This window comes from Tympanuchus pallidicinctus, unplaced genomic scaffold (assembly GCF_026119805.1).
Source record: "Tympanuchus pallidicinctus isolate F22 unplaced genomic scaffold, pur_lepc_1.0 scaffold1, whole genome shotgun sequence".
Taxonomy (NCBI): Eukaryota; Metazoa; Chordata; class Aves; order Galliformes; family Phasianidae; genus Tympanuchus; species Tympanuchus pallidicinctus.
Genome location: NW_026294618.1, coordinates 90,620,239 through 90,646,444, shown reverse-complemented (window position 1 = coordinate 90,646,444; position 26,206 = coordinate 90,620,239). Strand labels below are relative to the sequence as shown.

Genomic DNA, 26,206 nt, shown 5'->3' with positions numbered 1-26,206 from the left:
TTCAGAGGGGGGCCCCAGACTGAGGTTTTATCTCTAGAATTTTACATAACAAACTTGGTGAGCATTGCATAACAGATAATACATATTCAATGGAAAAAAAAAAAAAAAAAAACAACAAAAAAAACCAACAAAAAGGAAAAAAGAACACGACACACACACAAAAACAAAAAACCAACAACAAAAAAAAGAAAAACCAAGTCATTAAGAGTAACACTAGGGAAGGTCAGCTGAGTCAGAGACATAGTGTGCTGCAGTCACTTCCCTGTGAGAGCTGGGATTCTTTTCTTTTATCACCTTTATGCTGTGCTCTCTGGAGCTTTGGAACTGCAGCTGCTTTTGGTTGATAGACTGTTGAGCAGGAGGGAGATGACAAAGTTCAGATAACACTAACAAAGCTGCATGATTTTCCTGCACTCTTCTTCACACTGAAGATTCTTTTCCTTCTTGTGTAGTCTATATCATGTAATGCTCATGGCACAACCTCCGTGGTTTTCTCTGACATTTTTGAACTTGCGTAGATAACTCTTTCCAACTATTCATCCATTATTAACTGTAGCCTGAGACTGGCCAGCTGAGTCCCATGGCATCTGTATGTCACTAAGCTACTAACACTTATATAAAAAAGAGGATCTTTTAAAGATCTGTATAGATGGTCCTAATGCAAATGTTCGAGTGTAGATAAAAATACTTGTGTATGAGGAGACATTTAGAAGAGTGTTTCTGCATGAGAAAACCAATCCACTTTTGCGAACTAGTATGCAAATGATAAAAAATAATGTATTGTTAAGGAAGTCACAAATTGTAAATTAGCACAGTGGATTCTTCATGCATGGAAAAAGAAATCAGTTTATTTGCCGATGGCTTTTTTTCAGTTTGATGGATCCATGGATTGCAGTGATCATCTCATAAGGGAAGGACAACAGAAAGTGATCATTCACCATCTGGATGTTGGAGAAATAATGAGTAAGTGACATACCTCATTCACAAGAATATTTATGTATATTCAGATTTTGTTAAATATTTTTCCTATATTTTACAAGTTGAAATGTAAGGATAGTGAAGGGCCAAGACTTAAATTCAGTGAACTCTGAGAATAATAGCATCTCCCATGAGTTCAGCCATGCCAAAGTCATCTTTGGCAATAATTACTTCTGAAAAGACAGTACTAATTTCTGGTACATTCTTCTTCAGTAGTCATGGTCATATTGCGATTCTTCTTAAAGTAAAGAGAATCACAGTGCTGATAACATTTGGGATGACTCTCCCTTAAGAATAGATTTTTTTTTCTTGTTTGTTTTTATTTTGTTCCCAATTATGCCAATTTTTAATGACAAATGATTTTTAGTGTTGAAGGATTAAGCAAACTTTGATACCAGCACTGCCTAAATGCAGCCTTAGCCATATTCAGAAGAGGCTAATTTACCCTGCCAACAAGCAAAAGGAAGGATTGCTGAGGAATTCCATAAGAGTGGAATTCATCCCTGTATAGAAGGCCAGCATGAGGCCCAGGAGCTATTTCAGTGGGACTTTAAGCCATAGCAATTTAAATGGGATTTAAGCTGTACGTAAACCTGTGCTGGCTTCCTGCATAGAAGAGACTTTCAACCAGAGACATTATGAGGAAGACACAGAGGGATTACAAGTACTGTAGATACATTTCCATGCCTGAAGCTCAGGATATGAATGTGCATGAAACCTACAACAAGGTAAAGGAGGGTGCAGCCCCCCTGTGTGTTAGCTATGCGGTCATAGTAAATGAGGTAGATTTCCTTTAAGGGAGAGAAATTTTGTGAAGTGCTAGTATATTTTAAACCACACATTGCACTCTATGCGCACCTCATCCCTTACTACCAAATGAAAACAGACTCTGTTTCCCACCCAAACCAGCCTTTTGAGATGTAGGGACAGTTATTCTAGACTTAAGAACACATTAAATGAATCCATGGCTGCCAAGCCATAGTTACTCTGTGTGAGGCTTAAGCAGGGTGAACATGTGGTTGTCTGTACTCAGTCATGCAAATATGCCTTTACATAGATAAGCACAGGCTCTGCAAACTTCATCATTCAAAGTCAGGAAAGCTCTTTATGGTCAAATGGCAAATACTGAGAACTGCAGCAATACTGAAGCTACCTTCCTCTGGACAAGTTGACCCCCTGAAGTTAGCTTTGCTATCAAATACAGACAGACTCCTGAAATCCTGCTTTACTTACATGCCTTCCCTCATCACCGCTCCCCTCTATTAACAAAAAAAATTAACATACCCCTTAATGACCGACTTTAAAGAATTTTTCCAGCTGAAAATGTATCTCGCTAGGTTAATTTTAATACAGATTTTATACCCAGTGCACTGATGTTATCTGCTTGCAAAAAAAAAAAAAAAAAAAAAAAAAAAAAAAAGGAATGTCTACAAGTCAATAACAAGAATGAAATGGCCAGTATTCATTTCGTTTATAACAACATATGCATGCCCATGAAATTATATCATGAAGTTCTATCTTTCTATCTATGGGATTTAGCTGTCTCTGTTCCCTTACTACTTAAAACCAGGTTTCCTAAAACTTGAAGGCTAGGTATATCAGACCATCACAGAACATGGCTAATGGAAGAAGGGATGATAGTGTTTGCTGTGGCTGTTTTCTACTTTTCAGACTGGAAGAAGCAGTCCTTCAGAGCAGCCCTGCGGAGAAGGACATGGGGTCTTGATAGATGAAAAACTTAGCATGAGACAGCAGTGTGCCCTTGAGATTTGGAAGGCAAATGGTATCCTGGGCTCCATCAAAAGAGGAGTGGCCAGCAGAGACAGGGAGGTGATTGTCCCCCTCTACTCTGCTCTTGTGAGGCCCCATCTGCAGTACGGTGTCCAGGTCTGGAGTCCCCAGTACAAAAAAGACAGGGAGCTGTTGGAGAGGGTCCAGAGGAGAGCCACGAAGATGATCAGGGGACTGGAGCATCTCCTCTAAAAAGAAAGGCTGAGGGAGCTGGGCTTGTTCAGCCTGGAGAAAAGGAGGCTGCGGGGGGACTTCATTGCAGCCTTTCAATACCTATGAACAGGAGGGGAATCAACTCTTTGAAAGGGTAGATAACTGCAGGACAAGGAAAATGGTTTTAAGTTGAGGGAGGGGAGATTTAGTTTGGATGTCAGGGGGAAGTTCTTTACAGAGAGAGTGGTGAGGTGCTGGCACAGGCTGCCCAGAGAGGCTGTGGATGCCCCGTCCCTGGAGGTGTTCAAGGCCAGATTGGATGGAGCCCTGGGCAGCCTGATCTAGTATTGAATGTGGAGGTTGGTGGCCCTGCATGTGGCAGGGGGGTTGGAGATTCATGATCCTTGAGGTCCCTTCCAACCCTCACCATTCTGTGATTCTGGGATTCTGGGATTCTGGGATTCTGTGCTTGGTGATCAGGTTCTTCCATTGCTGATCTAGGGTAGGATTGGACTTAATGGGCTAACCACTGGAAGAAGGGAGAATACCAGTGAGGCTGCCAGCTACTCCTTCTGGTGGTAGTTTACACGAAACTATGTATGCTTGGAGCGTATCAGATATTTGGGAAATTTTCTCAGAAAAACACATCCACTGAAACTGGCAGACCTACATTTTGGATGATAGTCCATAATTTTGAGTCTAAATCCACTCTGTGAGTTTAGTGTTCAGGATCTGTGTAAGAAGATGACAGTTATTAGTTATTAGTGTGCGTGCTCAGAGTTAAAAATAGAAATTTGCCAAAGACTCACAGCAAAATATATTTGCTTGGAAAATACTTTTGCATAAGATTTAGTAGTTCTAAATGAAATCTATATTGGTATTTGCCCTTTGTAACTCTGGAAATTTTGTCATAAGTAAAGGTTGAGGAGAAGATTCTGGAAGATTTAGAAGCCTAAAGGTTTCACTAGATGCCTAGGAGAACATTTATTGATAGACTAGGCAGATTACTCCTTGTTTTTCATTCATTTTAGTTGGAGTTAGGAATGGACATAATTCTGGTTAGACGAAGAGTAGCAAAGATTTTAATAATGATCAGACGGCTAACTAAACCATAGAAAAGTCATTATATTTTAGTACAAAAATTACTTTGCAGTAATTTTATGTGAAAATGCTAATGATTTATTTCTGTGTAAACTATTTTAAAGTAATTTTATTTTTTTTGTAAAACACATTGAGTGACTTCTGCGGTATTTTTGCAAACTAGAAAACAGACCTCACCAGTCTCATTGCTTAAACATATTTAACATAGTTACTGAAGCAGAAACTTATCATGTGTGAATGTGAAGCAGAGTCAGTTGCGTTTGACTGGTACATACCTTAGGCTACAGAGATAAACTGTACTGAGTCATGTATGGTATGTTTTTCTAAGCATTATAGCCATGCTCAAAAGATCAAATTTCTGTCTCAGTTTCAAAGCTTCATTTTTTTGAATAGGAGGTAGATTATATTTTTAATTTTATAACAAATTAAATTTGGTTCAAATGTGCACAAGAGATACAAATTGTGTAACTTAATTCTTTTTTTTTTTTTGCTCTTTTTTTTTTTTATTTTTTTAAATGTAGAGGTATTTATGAAAAGGACAACTTAGTTCCCAGAGCCAGGCAACAAGGCAAGAATGATGTTCTCTTGCTTTAGGCACTGGTCTAAAACAGAAGAAATCTACATTAAATTATTTGCTTCTCTATGGACATCTTGTGTCACCATTTAACCTCACAGTGCCTCAGTTCCCCTTTTACAAAACAGACGTAATATTTCCATGCTTTAATACACCTCAGGAGGATTCATTAAATGGCTTCTTCTTTGAAATGCTCAAGATTTTAAGTACTCTAAATGAATCAGCCTTATTTATAGCTGTACCATAAAGCTGCATTATATATCACTGTATCAGAGGAAGGCAGAGTTCAGCCAAGTCAGATGAGGATGGGATTTTTGTGTGGAAGGAAAGTTAGGCAGTGGTGGCCACAAAGGTAGTTAGTAAGAAAACAAGGGAAGAGAGGAATTTGAACTTCTACCTTTCTTGTGTTTTACTTTTTGTGCATTGAAAAGCTCTCCAAACTTCTATATGGGTGCATTTTAGCCTGGAATCAATATATCACTGACAACTGTAGCAGATCTTGACTCTTGGTTAAAAGAACCTATCACAGAAAGACTGGTTGTGTTAAAGGAAATTTGTAGCTAATGCCCATGAAGAACCTTATTAAGATCAAGAAACAAAACACCTAAACCAAGCTGCTGACATCAGCTGAATTTGTGCAGCATCAGCATGCAGAGATAAAAAGTGAAAACGCATAGCCCAGTAATGAATATGACTTCATTATGGACACACTGTATTCTCCAAAGAGGCTTTGAAAGCAATTTAAGATTCCTACGAGCTCTTAGGACCTTAGACTGTAATCCTGCTTTCTAAAAATTTGTTTGTGAACAAGAAAGAACTTAGCAGCCCCACTTCTGGGGAGAACCTAGGCATTGCCCTCAGCTCTACGAGGCCAGCAGCGTGAGCCTGCTGGCACAGTGGGGCTGTCTGTGGGGTGTGCTGGTGTCATTCTTGAGGACTGCATAAAGCCTTCTCGTCTGTCATTTCCTCTACACTTTGCTAGCACAGCATGAAGTGTGCTATTAGAAACAGAGTTTATTGCAGCCTTGCAAACATTTATTGGGCAGCTTCTAACGTGGTGTCAAGTTATGGTAATATCATGTTCCCGAGAACGTCTTGGAGAATGTTAGTGTTTCGAAGAAGGCCCCGCTGAGAATTCTCCTTTTAGAAAAGTGAAAGGCAACACTGTTTAAGGAGATGGAGGCAAAGATATAAAGCCTCTCTTCTGGGCTGACCCAGCATAATATTCCATTAGCTCAAATGGCAGAGCAATTGCCTTCAAAAGCCCAAGGATGAAGCTTTAGATCCCCCTGCAGATTTATTCTGAGCATATCATATCGTAACTGCTATGTAATTTATATTCTTTAATTAGACGGCTCTTTGATGGGCTGTAGCTCAGCATATTTTGGTAACTGGATGTTTTACTGGAAAGAATATTAAAATCTTTTTATATTCAATGGGATCAAATTTTGTGGCAAAAAGAGACACAGAAATATTATTTTGCTAAAGAATAATGCCTATTGGTGAGAAATGATGCAATTAAATAGCTTCTCTTACAGAGCAAGAGAGGGAAATAAGGCATTAAAAGGTCTGTTAATCTACTAGAGGAAGCTTGGAATTTAGAGCTAGGTAAATTTAAATTAGAGACCAGATAGACATGTTAACTGCAAAGCTGATTAACCTATAGAACAAAGAACCAAGGAAAGCTCTCCTGTGATTGAATGCAAACTCCTGGCTCGAAAGAGACCCAGCTAGGTGAAATTATAGGATGTGTGATATGCAAGTGACCTAAGTGACCTGAGTGACCTAAGCGCTACTTCTGCCCTTAACTTCTCTGAGTACATTTCACAGTATACAAACACTGTATAGATTATTTCTTTGAAATTATAGAATGACAAATGAATATTTTTTAAGCTCACTGCCATAGCAGCGTTACTGCAATAAGAGAGGGGCATAGAAGAGGTTTATTGTAGGGGTTATCTTCTTTCCTTCTGTCATATCACCACTGCTGCGGTTGCAAAAGTGAAATAGCTGGAGCCAACAAAAAAAGGAACCTCTGCTGACATTTTTTGAGGAACCTCTGATGATGGAACTGAATCTTTCTCCAGCTAGAATAGCTCCAAGCTCTTGAACTAGCAGTCTTTTTATGTATTCTTTTAGAAATGTTGAACAGCGTGGAAAGATAGATTCTTCTTTGTCTCCTCCAGCTTTATACCTGTCATTGCAAACTCTTTCTGATTCTTTTTAAAATGTGATGTTTTCATCATACACATAACATGTAACACATCTAGTAGCTTCCTGTTAAGGTTAGGAACAGATCTGAAAGCTGGAGAGCTCAGCAGGGCTGAGTTAGTATGCGACACAAAGAGGTACATGAAAGTATGTAGAAAACTGTCACTGTAAGCCAATTACCATTTGAGAAGCTTACAGTTTGTTATCCATTCTTGTTGTTTTGCCATGTTTTAAACTCCAGATTTCAATGCCTGCCACAGCCTAAACTAACCAAGCAAACTGAAGACTATTTGGATGACTTTTATGGCAGTGATACCATTATATGAAAGACCACTTCTTCAGATTTTCCAAATAGCATTGGAAATAGTGAAAAGAAGTTAAGCTTAAACATACAAAGCAAACCCAATTTTATTTTCATTTCCATTTCAGAGCGATTAACTTATTCTTCATTTTTTCCACATATAATGGAGGTTAAGTTTGAAACGGTTCAGAAAAAACTTGGACAGAAGACACAATGACCTCTGCATGCTAAACTATGTCACTGAACTCTATTTGATAAGCTTATCAATTCTGAACAGCAAAGTTAAGAACAATAAAGGATTGTTGAAAAGTATTTCAAGCAGTTCTCATATTGCTGTCCTCAGATTAAAAATATGCATTTTTCAGGGTGGAGAAGTAACAGACCTTTGCTGTTGTATTTATAGGATCCATGTAAGCAGGGCAAAAGCACACCGCCTGCACTAAGCCACGTAACTTTGTATGCAGCAAATGGGCAGCTCCATTCCTGAGATGCATTCTTGCTCTGTGCTGGAGGTAATGGTCTTCCTCTTATTCCACAGGAACTTTTTAGACTAACACAAAGATACAGCATGCCTCTAAATTACAAATTCTAACTCCAGAGGCTATGAGGCTGGCATAAGGAAGAGCTTGAAGTAGTAACTGATACATTCATAGACACTGAGGAGCAAGATCTTTGCTAGTCACTAAAGTGTTAAAGAAGTTGTACCGAAAGAAAAATGTTCAGAGATGGCTTAGAAATATACATAGCATAACAAAAACAGCTAAGAAATAGTCTCAATAACATGCCAGAAATAACTAATTGGATAAAACATGTAGCAAGCTTTCCCTGACTGAAAATTATAGCCATTAAGAGATGACACAGTGCAATGCTGCAGAGGTAGATGTCTAACAGGAGGCGATTGGGTGAATTATTTGGCTCATGACTCCTGTGCCAGCCAAGACAGCCTAGCACATGAGGAGGGTGAAGATGCGATTTGGTTCCAGCATTTTGCAAATACATGGTTGCAGCATCTGAGTGGGAATCGCCCTGATACGGGAATGCAGTTACAGTGGGAATGTGGTCTCCCAAGTGCTGTCAAGTATGTTTTTCCAAAACAATGCAGATACAACCTTTATGGCTTAAAGTAAGCACTGTACAGGAAATTAAATCCATGTGACAGAGAGAAGCAGAGCTAAGAGACAACATAAACACAGATGGCTCCATCTGTATCTCCCGTTCAGAAAGCACCTGTTAAAAGAACTTGCACACCACATGCATCCTGCTGTTGGAAGAGTCCTCAGGAGACCTGATTCCCAATCCACCTCATTCATCAGTAGGTTTCACCTTTTCTTCCTATAGAAGATCATGGCTAGCAGAGGGATACCAGATGCTCATCCAGATGGTCTGTCTCAAGGAGAGCATGGCCCAGAGAGCCCATTTCCAGTAGGAAGTCCCACAGCACTGTTTCTTTTAATGAAACCTTAAGGAAGTGTCAGCTTGATTCCCAGCCTGAACAAACCCTACAACCAGGGATCCCCAGGGTCCCTGGTGAATACAGCCCTGGAACCTCTCATGAGCAACCTTTCAGACCACAGCTTTACTTTGGATCTGAACAAAGAGACAGTTGCTGAGGCAGCTGAGTCACTGCCAGGACCTTAAAATCAACTCTGAATTTAATAGGCCTACAACCTACAGGTGTTTTCAGACTTATTTTGATCTGCTTTGATATTCAGTGTAAATTTCAGGGACAGAAAAAAATACCAGCAGTGTCACAAAGGCTTGAACTTGTCTACCAGACAACTGTAAGCTTTGATTGCTTTAAAAAAAGGTGGAGTAAATGAGTACACTCTCCAAAATGGAAGAGTGCCTTGATTGGAAGTACTTTCCCAGCATTGCTTGCTTACAGCAAGCCTTAGAGAGAAACTTCCAGATAATTAAATTTAATGAAGAAAGGAGTCTGAGGCATTTCCTGAATTATTAGATGCCAGGAGATGCCAGGAAAAAGGCTTTTTGTATTTAGAAAGCAAGAACCAAGTCATGATGTTTTTCCAGACAAAAAGGTAAGAAGGATGCAAAAATCAGGAAAAAGAAAATAAATTGTGTTAATAAGATCCCAGATCTATAGATGGTCTGCCTTGTGCAGTCCCAAAGCACTTTACCAACTTAATAAGTTAGCTGATACAGAATTCATATCACCTGCCAGATCCATCTGTAGAAAAGTGTGGCAGCTGTTTGCACAATGAATACAACACGGAAAGTGGTAGCTGGTGCAAAAAATCTTCATTGCAGGATAGTGCAAATAGAAATGGAAGTGCTTGCTAGTGACTGGCATTTTTGTTTTCCTAGAAGGAATTCATAAGCAAAAGAGCCTAGTGAGTCTGGCCATTTTCTGATTGTTTCCTCCACAATGTAGAGTAAGAACTTGGGAAAACTTGGGATCTATTGTTACTTCCTCAGAAATCAACCTGGTCACTGACTTTGGCATTGCAAGATTGGGACAGATATCTTCTCCAATGCTGCCACTGCATGACCTCTGCTGTCAGGAGATGGAGCAGTATGTTCTGAGAAGTTTTCATTACCGTTGTTCAGGGCAGAACATGGCAAGAACATGGTGGTCTTTCACTTACAATTTATAAGCTTATATGAACCTTTGCCAGTGCTGTCAAGCTCATAATTGCAGTCCTCAAATACCAAATATGGCGTAAACATATGCTGCATGTCCAAATAACATGTATGAAATATTTGCCTGCTCTAATCTAATTTATACCACTGTATTTTTAACTATGTGGAATACTGTAGAACAAGAAATTACAATAAAAGGTCAAATTGCAGTTTTTCTAGGTCTGGGAATGAAAACAAATACTACAAACATTCCACAAGAAAAAGCCTAAGTATTATTCCATGAGGGACTGTTATATTTTTAAGAAAACAGTGTTACTAACAAAGAATTCCTTGTGGACTTCCAGTAGAGATATTTGATGATTATGCCTACGTGCTTTTCAAATGCTCATCAAGAACAACAGCTGGTAGTGACAAAACTCTTCGAACATCTGGTCCTGTCCTTTCACAATATTCTGAACAATCCAAGAAAAAAAAAACTGCAAAGAAGCAAGCTGTGTGTAAGGAAAGATTTCTTTTTTGTATGAGACTGTGGAAGGCAGAGTAACAAAATCATCTAATTACCTGTTTTTAATAAATTTAAAAAACAGTAAGATGTTACCCAAAAAAGCAAGCAAGAGTTGTGAGAGGTTGTCCATACTCTCTTTTACACATCAAAAATGAAATGCCCTCCTCTGTCACTGCATCTCTCACTCACAGAGAAATGCATTAGCATGACTATATATACGATCTGATGAAGTGACAGCTACTTTTCCATTATTGACTCTCTTTTCTTCATATACAACTCTAAATCTGATAAATAGAAATGAATAACTCCTCTTTACAGTTAAGCCTTTTGATACCATGCTTAGTACCTCCAAGTTCTACGTACTGAGAAGAATTAGCATACTGGGGACTTCTGATACATCTGGCCATGAAATAGCATAGATGTACTAAATGCAAATACACTGGTTGTTTTGCATAAATACATTTCAACTGGAATACACAAAAAGTTATACACAAAAAATTTACATTTTTCCTCTAAACTTGATATATCCAAAAGTTTGGATGTTTTCCAAAGTCAATGAAATACTTCTGAACTCTTTCCACAACCATTAAGTAGACCCTGTGTGAATAATAATGAAAATTGAAGAGGTCCTGAATTGCTAAGAGGATCCACTCTCAGACAGAAAGAAAAATCCTCTTGTATCTGGATAACAATGGTAATATTAATGTGTTATAATACAAGATAGGTAGAATGTTGAAGAAATAATTACCTTAATTCATATCTCTGCAGTCTGTCTCTGCTCCTGTCCTGTTTCTTTCTAGCTGAAGGCACCATATTTTATGCCGTCAGAATGAGAAAAATAAAATACTCTTCAAAAACTCTTTCATAAATATTAGGTAAGTTTTTGTCCTTAATCTTATTTAACAAAACATATTAAAACTGAATAAACAGTTTTCGAGGTTCTTTTACCACATTTCTGCTCATTAGTTGTGACAGACATGATACTTGACAATGAAGAAATATCTATTGTCTCAGTGCTTATAATGTATAATACTAGTGTTTGTTTCTGATAATCAACACTGAAAACTCTACACGTTAGGATCTTATTCAATATTAGATGTTGATAGAAGCAGGTATACACACATAAACAAAAGACTGTAAAAAGGAAGTTAGAAGGTATATTTTTAAACAAAAAGCTTTTGTTCATCTTACTTAGGGAACGCTTCTCACATAAGAACTGAAGATACTGCTTTCCATTAGCAGAGTGAGTCAAAGTTTTTACTCACTTATGTGACAGAATTATAGCTTGAACTTTAACTGGGGACCAATATGAAAGCCAAGAACTGCCAGCAGCCAGCTATCTTATGGTTGCATTTGAAAAACAACAGCAACTAGAATAGACTTCTAGGGGAACTCTGATAATAGTATTCACAGCTGGAATTTTTCATGGTTACAGTAAATGCATATGACATAAGGTAATGTTCATTAAAAAGAAACAAAAATGATTCCAAACACATTTTCAAATTCAGATTTCAGAAAATACTAAAAGACTTCCAATTATTTTTCCTCTCCTGTTCTGCAGCTACAGTCATGGCATGGAATGTACATTAGCACTGAACAATGGTTTAATTTTGAAGCTTATTTTTAAACATAAGTGAAGTCTGGTTCATTGTACGATTCCTCAAAATCCAAAGTTTCGTCATATTGAAATTTCAAAAATTCAGGCAAAATTCTAAATAAAATATAGGTTAAGATGGCCAGTATCGTCTATCCTGAAAATCAAATTTAGTGCAGTATTAAGCTTTGAGAGTTTTGCATAATAGATTATTTCTATTAATTTTTATATGTCACTTCTTCGTATCAAGTGCAAGAATGAGCTACTGCCTCTATGGATCTGTTTGCCATGTGGGTTGCAGACATCTGTTGAGTATCAAGGAATGTAATCAAACCATTTGCCAAGAACACCATCAAAAACGTGTCTTTTACATTTTTCTTAGTTGAGAACACCATCCACAGTAGATTGACTTAATGGAGGTTAACACACTGAACTGGAAGCAAAATGTTTAAAGTGATGCAAACCTCATTGTTATCCCTACGAATTCTTCAAATCGTTGCCTTATAAAGACAAGGTGTATTTGTAGATGCTAATTTCCCCAGACAAGGCTCTCCAACTTTCCTGCCGCTGTCCATGGGAGCTGACTGAGGATGGGCTTAATCCCCACCTCATTGTTTCTGCAGGGTTTATTTTTGCCCTGAGATGTCTCGAAAGGCGATATTCTCAGCTTGGATGACCGTATTTCCTAGGGGAAATGAGAACAGCTGGATGTATCTGCTTGCCTCCCTGATTGCAAATCAAGGGAAAAATCCATCTGCATCCACCCAGTTTACTCCTGCATAGGATCTTGTTCCAGCCAAGTGTTTAAGTGCACAACAGCCTATAGGCCTATATACACAAGGGAGTAAAAAGTTTGCTTTCATGTTCTCTCAAGTTGGTTGGTGTTGCTCTTACTACCCAATAATAAAAAAACTTCCAACTGTCCAATCACAGATCTTATTTTTTTTGCTGCAACAATAAATAAAAAACAAACAAGCAAACAAAAAAATCAAGATATAAAACTAGGAGTCTTAAGGTTTTATGCCTCACAAATTGCACAATCATGTTTTTCATATAGCACAGGGTCATGATATGAATACTATGGAAGTTACTTAGTGGAAAAGTTCTGTTATCCTTCATAAAGTACTCTATGACAACAGAAATATGCTCATGTCAGCGGAAGCTTTAGTATAAATTAGCCTAGTGTAATAGTACCACCCACTAGGATGGTTACAGTTTAGAGTCTGCTCTCGTCTGACATTCTTGTTCATTTGGTAATTTATAATATGGCATGAGAAATTTCTATCCAAGAGCAAGTACTCTTTGTGTGGTCATTTAAAGTTACAGCAAGAGGGGAAAAGAAAGATTTGGGGAGCTAGAACTGATAGTAATTGGTAACTCCACCAAAATAATATCACAATTTAAAACATTCACAACAGGGTTGAGAGTATGCTCTATTAACAGAGTAGGTCAAAAGTAATTTCAGTACAGTCTATAAAATTACAGGGAGACCAAAGTACTATAGGAGAAATGAACTGCAGTTGGCCCTTCTTAACAAGATATTCCAAACTGAGGATATTCCTTCTGAAGAAAAGAGTTTAAAACAATTAGTTTATTCCAGAAGTCAGAGTCAGGGTTGCCGTTAGCTTCATCCTAAAGGAAAGGTCAAGTCAGGAGGCTCAGATCTATATCTAAATGTCTTCAGATCTTAAGGAGAGTTAAGTTCCAATGATTTTAGGACAATATCTGCTGTTGATCACAGAATTTTGACTGTGTAATCCACATAAAATTATCCTCCACAGCCATGATGAACACTATAATTCTAATATGAATAATAATGAGTATGTGTAACTGGTAGTTGCCCAGCTGGAAAACATAAACTTTCCGTATATATCTGCCAATTGGACTTTTAATGACAAAACCACAGCCTTTTGGACTATTTGAAATAGAACAAATGGAATAAAAACATACTATCTCTGTGAGAAACTATTTGATTTGTAAACTGCAGCATTGTAAAACAAATGTCATGTGTGCAGAAAAAATGGAAATTGTTCTTGAACGCATATGGAAGAGAGTTTTCTTGATTTAGTACTGATTGCAATAAAATGTATTATTAAAAATGTAAAGGCAGAAATATCTCTGCTTTTGACTGTTTCTTAATGTTCATGCAAAGGAAATTTTTCTTGTGGAGGAGGAAGGGGAGCAATTTAGTAATTTCTGAGTTAATCTGATACTAAAGATCTCTGAAACAACAAGGCCCAAGGGTGCCTAAGGCAGCTGCCTGAATTCCTCAAAAAAATATATTTACAAAGTCTATTTTGAGTTCCCTGCTTTTCTCTAATGGAATCCAGCTGCTTTGACCTTTCAAAATTACCTCGTGCAGTGCGAACAACAGCACATATACGTGTTATGTTAAATTGCAGTTTGATTCCAACTGCTGTGAGGCTCATGGGTTGAGAGGCTGACGTGGGAGCATGGAAAACGGGAAAGAAAAGGACATGCCTGGTCTGAGAAACAAAATGAAAACTTCAGTTATCCAACATAATAGCTTGATGAGATCCCCACACTGAAAGCAATTGATGCTAAATAATAATTAAACCTATAAGAGTACGCTCACAAAACATCACAAAGCCGAACTAAAAGAGAATATTCCTTCTCTCTTCTTTTCCTCCTGAAATAACAATTTTATCTTCATTCTTTTTGGAACATTTAAAGAAATCAGGCACTGAAGGGGAGCTCAGCTAAGAAAGGCTTTGCACGATAGTATGAGGGATGCTCTGAAAATAATGCCTCCAATATTATTCTATTGGCCCACAACATGATAGCTGGATGCTGATGGGATAGCAGTAAAGGCTGAACCTTCCCTCCAATATCTGCTTACATTTTGTTGCCATGTGGTAGATGGCAGCAGAAGGGCTATGTGAGAGGTTGGTGCCTGATATGGAAGTGATTTGGATATGAACCAAAAGGGTGCCACTAAATTCCTCCATGTGGAAAAAATGGCACTCACTGATGTCCATCAGCACTTGGTGAACATTTATGGAGCCTGAATAGTGAGCACAGCAAGGTGGTGGGTGGTTCAGCTCAGCAGTGGTGATGGTGACAGTAGCAGATTTTTATGAAGGCAGCATGCAGGCTCTTGCTCATTGCTGGTGAAAATGCATAGCTATGGTGTTGACTTTGTTGAAAAGCAGTACTTTGTAGCTGAGAATTTGTTCAATCAAACAGTGTTATTGTCCTCTTTGTAATGGTTGTAATTTCCATGGAAATAAATGGGAGGCATTAGTTTCAGCATGACATAATTATTTAGTTTTCAGTTATGGTGAAATTCTAACAGAATAAAATACTGGATGCAGACAGAAAGGATTAGAAATGGGGGATCTGGCAAAGAGCACAGTCACATCGTACCCACCTGGACCAAACTGAAGAGAAAGGATAGTGTGCTACGAAGCAAATAAAAGGTAGGGCTAAAATCTGTGGGTGAACTTCCTTTGTCTTCAGTGAACGTCAAGTAAGACCTCAAATTAAAGCTTATGAAGTAACATTTTCTCCTGCAACAGAAATTTGACCAAAAATATCCCCAGCAATTCAATGAAACACCCTCTCCACTCACCCAGATTTAACTTGGAGATTAGGCATCTACACAACCTGTGATACGCTGGAACTCCACAGCCCTGGTTCTCATCCCAGTTCTGCATCCCACCAGGAGTAGGGCAATAAGGGAGGCAGGTAGAGGTGATACACTGAGCATGAGGCTCAGAAGGAAAACCTGTGGAGTGAACTTGCCATCAGAGGGTAAATAAATTGAAAATAATCTTTTATAGTAGCTCCCATTTCATCATTTTAACTCAAACTCCTAAGTTTTCCAAGATATACCCAGGTACCTTGTAAAGCTTGGGAATGGTGACATTGTTGAACCTGAATTTTGGGCAATCAATATAACCCTAAGGCATACTTTTTAGGTAAAGAGTGCTTGCCCTTTCGGGGGCAGAGACAAATGCACACAGGGTGTCCAGGTAGTGTGTGCACAGGAGCTATAGTCCCATGGCTCTGTGGCTTCCTTATCATGCTATTTTGAGCACAGATTCTGCCTTGCTCTGCTTTTTACTATGTGCTCAGCATTCCAACTTGCTTTTGAAAATAAAGTACTGTCCTTCTAAAAGAAGACCCAAAGTTCTGTGAAGATCAAAGCATCACTGACAATTTTGTGAGCTTTGAGGGGAATGAAATGATCCTATCGTGCACCCCTCTGGCCTTAGGGTGGCAGTCTTGCAGCTGTCCTGAGAAAGACAATGCATTCGTGTGTGCTTCTCCCTTCAGTAAACCCAGAGACTTCTGATGCCATCCAACTTTGGGCATGTTCCTTGCTCTTAATAAATAAAGCCTACTCTAAGAGAATTGCAGAACATGCAGCAGGGCTAAAAACTCTCAGGCTGTCTGCTGCTACATTCTAAGTCAGCAGAATCAAGCCTCATTTGGTGTCTTATTTTCTCTGCCCAGACTAAGCTCTTTGACGGTGCCTGCCTTTGGATGCCAGGACAGAAATGATGCAGCTGAGCACTTCAGAGAGAAGTTCTGATAAGTGACAGTAGATAAGGAAAAATTTTGTGTCTAGGTCACCAGATTCTCTCTAGAGAACCTCGCAGTTATTTCCCAGTGATGCTCATTCCAGTATGCATGTTGTATGAAAAAAACTTTGCAATTTCAGCTAACATAGGTCTTTGCCAAAACAACAAGAGCTGCTCCAGATGGTGAAAAGAATGAGCTGAAGCCACAGTAATTTCATATACATCTTATAAAATTTAGGGTCCCATGACTTCAGGATTTTAGTTTCCCCACAGGTATCAGGTTCAGTGTCTGAAAACAACATAGGGAGAAAGCAAAAATGAATGAGATAAAGAGGAGTAGGGAGTTTTAGGAAATATGGTTACAAAAAAAACATACCTTATATCCCAACATTCAATATGTCATGAAAAACATGAGGGGATGAACTAGGGAGTCAGCAATAGCTATCCCATTTATGTTACTGGTACAGAATAATTCCACTCCTAGGACTGATTTCCAAACATGGAGAACACTTAGTTCAAATGCATGAAAGTTATTGGTGCACAAAACCTTTGGAAATCATGTATTTTTCTTTTTTTTGTCCACTCCCCTCCCCTCCATGGCTGAATCTATTTGAGGAAGCCAGCTGGATCCAATTGCTAGGACAGTAGTATTGCATTCCCCCTATTTTTCCCCTTTTACATCAGTAAGTTGGCAGAAAGGTTATTGGCATCATCACCCAAAGCCCAAAGGTCAGCAAGAAAAAAGAACGTGTGAAAGCTTTTATGAAGAAAATCCAAACTGGAAGATAACATTCCTATTTTACAAATGTATCAAACTATTAAAGAAAAAAGTTAGATTGATGTGGAATCAGATTCCAAATTCTGGAACATGCACTGCATAGAAAGGTCAGGGGGAATGAATATTCAAGATTCAGAGGCAAATTTGGAGGCATAAACTTCCCACACATTCCATCCAAGACAGAATTTTTCCTTTCATATTCCGCTGGTGAGATATTATACATCGGTTTTCAGTGCTAGGCTCTGCAGTACAAGTATATTTTTTTCAATTGTGCAGTTCACAATTCCAAAACCAATTGTTCTCACTGAGCCAGTTAGCTTTAAGTGGCTGTTTTATTGACTTTTGCATTATGTCCCCTGATGGCATGCTCTTTGGCTTGAACTGAACATATTCTGATTTAGCATCAAAAGATGGTCAGTGGAGATCCTTAACTCTATTCTGTTTGCTCTGAAAATATGCCAAAGTGAGGTGATATTAAGGCCCAGCTAAGCTCTGGAAGAAACTAGTGAGTGGCACTGCCTTTGCCATGTCAGTGTTTCCATTTGATATTTGAAGAAGTTATATGTTAATATATATATATTTTTTCCCTAGTGGGCATCCCAATGAAACCAGGCTAGGTTTAAAAAAGAAAAGAAATGAAAAATAAAGTCTTATGCCTAACATCAGCTGAGAGGCTACAGTCCTAACTGTTCCCTTTTTACAAGAGCGCCCTCACACTGCCCCCACTTATTCCTTTTAGCGATATTAGATAGAAGAGGAAAGGAAAAATCATGTTCAAAATTTACACTTTTGTTCAAGAAACATTTAGATGTTGTATTAAGGGACATGGTTTAGTGGGGAAATACTGTTGGTTAGCAGATGGTTGGACTTGATGATTTTGGAGGTCTTTTCCAACCTTGGTGATTCTATGATTGTATGATTCAATGAAAGACCAACTATGATGACATTCCTTTTCCCAGCAACCTAAACTAGTTAAGTTGTATAAAGACCACCAGCTTTTAACTTACGGTTAACCATTTCAACTGAGAGTGAAATCTTCAAGCAGAACATAGGTGACAAAAAAGCTTCTACACTAAAGCATATGGTATGGGAAACTGCAGGGAGACCTTGGTGCCTTTCCTGGAGTTGCATCTACAATTAGATCCTTACACAGGAGGCCTGTTTTCTTAAAACCGATTGTCTCATCACCAGTGTATGGAAGATATCCTCTTGTGAGGCTGTGTGCCATTGGTGTGTCTTCTCCAAGTTTCTGCTACAGGGTACAGATATGGTGTGCTTGTGAAAAGACCCACATTGCACCCAGTCCTTCCTCTTGGGACATGACAAAAGCATAATATAATCATATTTCCTATTTTCATTTTTAAGTTAGCCTAGTAGCTAGAATGCACTCAGTGGAGATGATTTGCCACTTCTGTTTGCCTGGAAATAGCAGCTCTAACGGCAGCCCATTTTTTCAAGAAATCTGGAGCAATTTTGAGAATTACGGGAGCTGAGCTGATTCTCTCCCAGCTGAAAGAAGTGGTTAAGATGCTAGCAATGCCAAGACTGAGTGTAGAAAAGGGAATTCACATGAGACAGGAATTATTTCCTTTGGCAAATGCCTCTGGCAAAGGTGAAAGCAGTAGAGGAATGACCAGCCCCAGTAGGAAACCCCTGTACCTGATGTGGACTTTTCAGGTCAGCTATTTTGCTGAGATGCTCCATTTGCTACTTGGAAAGGGAAGAACGTGGGGGTGGAGAGAAAGGGAATAGCCAAATGTAGACAGCTGCAACAAGTACTGGCCAAATTCTATACGATGCACTGTCCACCCCCAGCAAAAGATGTGTGATGGAAAAGGAACATCTGTGCTTCCTTCATTCTTATCTAGCCCTTCAGGAATCATAGCCAGTTGGTCTAAGCTGCTATAACTTATTTGGGTATAAGATCAGCACATACAAGCTGTAATTGACACCCAAGTGAACCCACCTTAGTTTGGCTTGCTGAGGAGCAGAATTTCACAAGACTTCCTTTTTTGTGCAAATGATCACTTTCTGCCACAAACTTGGGTTTGTTCAGAAGGAATTAATTCAGATGGAAGGCTTTGTAAAATAAAAGGAGTCAGTAACGTTTTGCCAAACTCAAATTTACTTTCATCTCTAAATAATTCTGCTGTTCAGCCATGGAAAGTTGTGACTACCTCATCATGCACCTCACAGACACAGTGACATGCTGTGAGTTATTAGAAGCACATCATCTGCTTGAATATTCCTTTTTTACCAAAAGTAACAGGCTTGCCATACAGTCTATGTTTTTCTTCGAAAATAAAGGTTTTCTTTACAGACAACAGATATCTTACCTGTTTACTTTATTCTTAAGGCCAGAGTTTGCTTTTTCAATCACACTTTGGATCCTTTTCAATCTCTGCCTCTTTTAGCTTCATTCTATAATAAACACAGTGCTTAAGTTTTGCATTTTCTGTGCTATTAAAAAAAAAATGAGCTGCTAACTCTAGATCACATCTTTCACTATTGACCTTCAAACTCAAAATGCAGTGAATGTCATTGTTTGTTTTTCAAATATAAGAAAGCTTTTAAAAGGCATCTGACATGCTGAAGTTGAATGGGAGAGTTGTAAAAACCTGACATTACTCTGATTCTTTTCATTTTGTATGTAACTTGCTTGTTTTCAAATCACACTGCTATTCTATTCTCTGAAGAAAGTCATGAGATATTCAATAATGGCTAAAACATGAGGAATAATTAGGAAAGGAAAATGCATTGTTCTCTGGAAACAGTGAGCCTTACATAGAACCTGGTTTTGAATGTCTATGTTACTTTAATATTGAAGTTAAGATGCAGCTATGGAATAAGTTTGCAACTAACATCACAGTGCTCAGCATGACTAATAATTAGCCAAAAAACATAACTAGTAGTTCATCAAGATTCCTCTTGTATTTAGAACAAATACAAGTGCCAGGTTTATTTTTACTTGCTTAAGCATGATGTAAGGTTTCTTCCACTGGAAAATCCCCTATTAGTAAATTTATCTGGATTATATAATATTGTCCATGGGGCTTTTTCTCCTCCTGATGACTTGTACCTATGGAATTCACTTTATAAACAAAATTCTCTGTGTGTGACTTCAGTGGTGTTCACAAGTAACCCCTCTCTACATAGCCCACTTCAGTGCGTGCTGTCTGCAGGCATTGGCCCATCCAATCCTGCCGTCAGGACACCGACAGCACTGCTCACAGAAGCCTGTTGACTCATCTGAATGGATGCACTTCAGAGGCTCTGTTTGGGATTTTTTGGGAACGACAGAGGGAAAACACATGCAACAGCCTGCTGCCCATGCAGCACTCAGCAGAAGTTGGCAATGGCCTACATTGTTCCACGTCTCATTTGATTTTGCAAGACAACAGATGAAAATGTCATATCCCAAAAGGCCTGGAAGGACTCTTCTAAAACCAGGAGAGCTGACACTAGATCTGCAAGTGAATTTGGGCTCATCAAAGTGGATGGCTAGTTGTAGCACCTGCAGAAGGGGCAGAATTTTGAAAGAAGTAAAAATTAAAACATGTGCCAGTGTGCCCAGAGTCTTGGCCTGTAGGAATATTCCAAATAGGACGAAAAGACGTGAGATGCTAGGATAAATATCTTTTAAATATGCATAGTAACACTACAGAGCATTTGTACACAGAATGGGGAAAGAAACTCTTGAAGATCATCTAAAATAAGTATTTCCCTTAGATTTCAGAGGCTGGTGTTTAGATAAGGCAGGGTTTGTTTTTATTGCATTTTCTACCAGGTGTACATCAGGAAGACATTTCTTCATATCAGATCATTAACTGTAATAGAGTTAGGAAATTGTGATGCTAAGCACTAACAATACATGAACTGTGTTAGTCTGATGAAGTTCAATTAGTAAAAAAAAAATCCACATACAGAAACTTAAATTATGCCCTTCACAAAATAAAAAATATATGTATTGCTTTCTATACATGAAAGGGATGAAAAAGATCATGGTTTGGCTTTTTTAAATAAAAAGTGAAATTTCTGTGCTGAAATGCTGAGTGTTGGCATATAATAGAATGAAGGGAGCCTTTGTTTGGAATAATCCCCAAAGGGTTACTTTTTCTACTGGGACTTCTTTTGTCCCAGTGTTGGACACACAAATAGCCTACAAAAATATCTGCCAGCAATACTTACTAACAAATAAATTACTATTTTCTGTTTAAGAATCATCAACAAAGGAGAAACTGGGTGCTGAGAAGAGCACTTTTTACCTATACATCAATACATTCAGTCTGTTTTCTGGAAAAATGTCCCTTTCAGGTTCAAAAATCAGTGATTTTTGGTGATGATCCACTGTAGTTCCTGATACGTTGTTGTATGCCATGACCATGACTCAAAGGCCAGGATAGAAAGTCTTTTTATGATATAAATGCAGAAATCTTTAGTAAGTAACACAGTAGGTTATTGCAATTGTTGGGAATATACATTTTCAAATCACAGAATCATAGAATCATTAAGGTTGGAGAAGACCTGTAAAACCATCTAGTCCAATTGCCAGCCCTTCCCCACCATGCCCACTGACCACATCCCTCAGTGCTACATCTCCATGGTTCTTGAATGCCTCCAGGGACAGTGACTCCACCACCTTCCTGGGCAGCCTGTCCCATTGCCTCACTGCTCTTTCTCTGAAGAAATTTTTCCTAAAATCCAACTTGAACCTTCCCTGGTGCAGCTTAAGGCCATTGGGTGTTACTGTATCACTGTTACCTGGGAAAATAAGACAATACCCACCTCAATGCATCCTTAATGGGAGAGAGCAGTAAGGTCTTTTCTGATCCTTTCAGTTACAGAATGCTATCAGTTTAGAAACCGGAGCTATTTATCAGCTGATGAGGAGAACTGTATGACTGTATGCAATGTGCTGTGTAAGATTTTGTCTCCATCTCCTGTTGTTGTTTGCACAACCTTCCATAGCAGAAGCCTGAACATATGCTACAGAGCCCTCAGAAGAGAAAGGATGCCTTTCGACTCAGTTACAGGTAAAGCTAGGAGAGCCAAGACTGTGGTTTTGCCATGTGTCCAAAAAAAAAAAGCAGTACAACTCTGAACAGGAGAAGGTGGAAAAGTCTAGTACCCCAGCAGATCCATAGCTTCTCACACCTACCAGTAGCAGGTGTGAGCCCAGATGCACCTTTCCAAGAGGTGGGTATGCTGACCCCAGTAGCTGCCTGCCTTTGCAATGTTCAGCCTTGTGTTACAGGCATGCAAAGCTCAAACTTCTTCTGCTCAACCACCATAGCTGCTAACCCCAGTTCCAGCACAGCCTGGAGCCACACCGTGACCTTCCACTTGCACTCTGGCTTAACTGTGATATTTCACTCAATCACAGCATTTCCTGGTTGCCTTTTATTAGTAGGGTGGTAAATGTTACATCACACTATCTTGCTCCAGAGTGCAGACTTCCCTGGAGAGCCAAGTGTGCCCCAGCAGTGCTGTAAGAAACCTTTTCCCTTCATTTTCTGTGGGAAAATAATGTGTTTTTGTCTCAGCCAAGGGGGACGTATTTTATATCTGTGCAGCAGGAGGAACTCATGGGCCTGGTGAGTTTTTTATTGAGCCCTGCTGGGAAGCCCTAAAATTAACAGCGAAGGAGAAGCATGCTCTGTGCACCTATGCAACCTGTCCTGCTCAGTGATGGCTCCTTTGGGTAAAACTGAAGCCATCCATCTGAGACTGCAGGAAAACTGTGAGGAGAGGTAGAATGAGTTCCCTGAAACATTCAAGCCCCACCTCTTTTGCTTAGAAAAATAAACTAGGCTGTGCAAATACTTTACTGATCACAAAATCTACTGGCAAAATTATTGTATTCTACATTTTGTACAAAAGGGAAAATAAATGCTTGCAAAGACTTCAGTGTAGATTTTTATGTCAAATCCAATAAAGGGAAAAAAGCCATGAGCACTAGTCAGTATCTGAACTGATATGAAATAAAAAGCCATTTTTGTTAAAGATGGTTGACATAAACTACAGAAATTTTTAATAAATCCTTTTGTATAGGAACTGCTGAGTCACGGCCTGAACCTCTGATTGATCACCTGAGGCGAGCCATGAGTCAGCCAGAGGAGCACAGGTGAAGGCAATTCACCTGTGTTGCCAGAAGGGGTGGAGCCTGGCTCCAGCCCTCCTAGACCTATTTAAGAGCTGGCTGCCAGTGGGGAAGGATCTCATCTGGAGATTGCTTTCACTGGTGTTTTGTGAGTGAGCCCAGGATGGGGTAAGCCTTCTCTTTTGTTATCATAGTCTGTTTTGCCTAACTTTCTTGATTATTTTGTGATTATAACATCCTAATATTCTCTGTTTATACGCATTTCAACCAGAAAGAGGTAACAAATTCAGTTTAAACTTAGGGGGATTGTTTTACAGGATGAAGAAAGGGAAATTGAAAGTAGAACTGAAGGGCAAGACAGGATACATAAGAATACAACAAGAAACAGGGTAAGAGGTTTTCTACAGGTAAACAGCAGTGATAGAGTGAGAGAAAAGAAGAAAAATAGGGAACAAGGGCAAAGGAGAGGAAAAAAAAAAAAAAAATAAGGAAAGCAGGATGAAGGGATTTTAAACAGAAAGGAACTAGAACTCAGAAGTGAGTTCTCACCATGACTATAAAAGCAAAAGATACCAGCGTGCCCATCGCTTTCATTTCATCTGCTGTATGGTCTCGTAACCAATCTTTGGTGTCCTCAAAGGACTCAGTTGTTTCTACCTAGTGCTCTAGATGTGCTAGACCAGGTAAGCACGATGAAAGCTCTTCCTGAGACTCCCAGGAAAGCATCGAGTTCCCTTTCTCCCAGACTACATAAGGAAAAACACCACAGGCCAGATCTGATGCTCATGGCACTGCCAGGAAATGTTATTCCAGTCATAATCTATAGTCATTGGAGAAACAGTTCACCTCATGGAAAGGTAATACATATGAGGTGGGTGATTCTTAATGTGCATTTACTATTGTGGTGCCATTAAGGTTTTTTACAGAGACAGCATGCATTCTCCAGGAGAGCTCTGAAGGCTTTGCAGTAAGTGTGGGAAGATTCATTTTCTAAATGACTAAAATGCTTATTTCCCTCATGTGTTGTCTTTTTTTGCATGAAAGTTGTATTTCAGATGTTCAAGTACATGTTACACTGTAAATACTATTTTCAATTATAATATTGTAGGTCAAATCCTTTTGGTTCTTCCAGCCATGACCTAACCAGCACCATCTTACAAGGCCTGGCTTAGATTACCGTATGACTAATATTTAGCTGACTTGTTTCAAATCAGTAAGAAATATTTGTTTTGCCTTGTAAACTTAAATTTTTTTTTTTTTTTTTTTTGAAAGCCCAGCACTCTACATCCTGAACCCATCTTTCTTTCTTTGAAGTAACAAACACTGTTTGCTCATGGGACCTGAAGTTCAGCATAATGGTATCAACTGAAGTGCTTCAGTTCCACTTCACTCAATCTGAAGATTTGAATTTGTTCTTATGAAACTTCTCAATTTTCCAGAAACTGTACTTTCCTGGTGGGTTCCAATTATATCTGTGTACTGCCTGACAGCCAGGCAGAAACACACCATCAAGGCAATGGCATTTGAACTACTTTGTGGCTAGCTTTGGCAGCAGGAAAAGTTCTTCATGTCCTAATTCATAAGTCATCCATTTTCTTTCTGGAAAGCTTCCTTTAAAAGACAAACTGACTTGGCATGATGATAAATGATCACAAACTTAAATCACAGAAGGCAAAGTACCTTCTGAACTATTTTTTTTCTTTTTCTTTTTCTTTTTTTTTTTTTTTTAACTCAAAAAGAAAAGCAGATGACCTTTGCAAAATTTCCAGTGAGGTAAGTAAGGTTCATATTCCTCAGTCAGAAACAGCTTCTCCTTTTTCTTTGAAAATAAGTGAATAGTTGGGCAGCTGAGAAAGGCTGATAGAACTTTCCCTTAGTGTATAGAATGAGCATCTGACCCATTATGATACAGAGATCAAATGTTTAATTGTAATATTTATGCTATAACATAGCAACATAGAGTTCTTGTCTAGACTTGTTTCGTGGCCTATTTTAAAAAAAAAATAGGGGGAAGATACAAAAGTTTCAATAAAATTCTTACCTTTTATTTTTCTCCTGTGACTAACTCATGAATAGTAAACACATAATTAGCTACACAGAGAGGAGGGTGTTTTGATCATCAAGAATATTAAGAATATATTCTCTTGCTAAAGAAAAGGGTAAGACTTGTTCTCAGATACTGCTGACTCGAGGAAAGGATCTTATTATGCGCATGTTGCTTAGCTGTCTAGATGATCTACCATGGAATTAAAGCTCTCCCTGTGATTTTGAGCAGCTAGAGCTGGAGTGCCTTGTGAATTCACTAAGAGAGGAGTTTGCTTGCTCTGTTACTGGTATTCAACTCAGAGCCTCATGAAATCAACTGAATATGAGTCTTCCACAACACATGCCTATAAACTGTGGGGAATCCCTTTTGGGACACTGTATTTGTTGATTCAGGGCTAAGTGACTCAATTTGCTGTTTATTTAAACATTCCATTCACTAGTACATAGCCACATAAAACGTGGAATCACATTCTTATGAAAATCCTAGAGGCTAAGAGGCCACTGCCCCATACACTAGGTGTAGGTTTCACCTAGTCTGTACTTCTAGGATAAGAGTACAGACTTTAAGGATAATTTACAACATTTTTAGTCTGACCCCAAGACCTTACAATCCACACTGGACACTCTCAACATAAAAGTCTTAAGAAGCGTATCACCACCTTAGATCTCATAAAAAGCATTTTATAATAGGAGGTACAAAAAGAAAAGGAAGTGTCTTTATCTTTTTCCTAAAGAAAACTCATTTACATTTTTAAGATAATGCAGAATTGTTGAAATGAATAAGTATAACAAATATTCACACCAGTGTCACATGGTATTTTATGACAGGCGCTTTGATATATGAGAAGCTTTTTTTCTCAGATGCTGCTTGTTTTTTGGCCAACATGTTTTTCTTCTTAGCTGCTTGAGACAGAGAAATTTCAAGT

At 38.7% G+C, this 26,206-nt stretch overlaps 1 long non-coding RNA gene across 1 annotated transcript; it reads left to right on the top strand.

Moving 5' to 3' along the window:
- LOC128087307 (uncharacterized) lies at positions 1–25,953 on the top strand. The gene is made up of 3 exons (XR_008209782.1): positions 1–57; positions 873–963; positions 24,507–25,953. It is a non-coding gene; the product is annotated as an uncharacterized LOC128087307 (long non-coding RNA).
- The last annotated feature ends 253 nt before the right edge of the window (positions 25,954–26,206 follow it).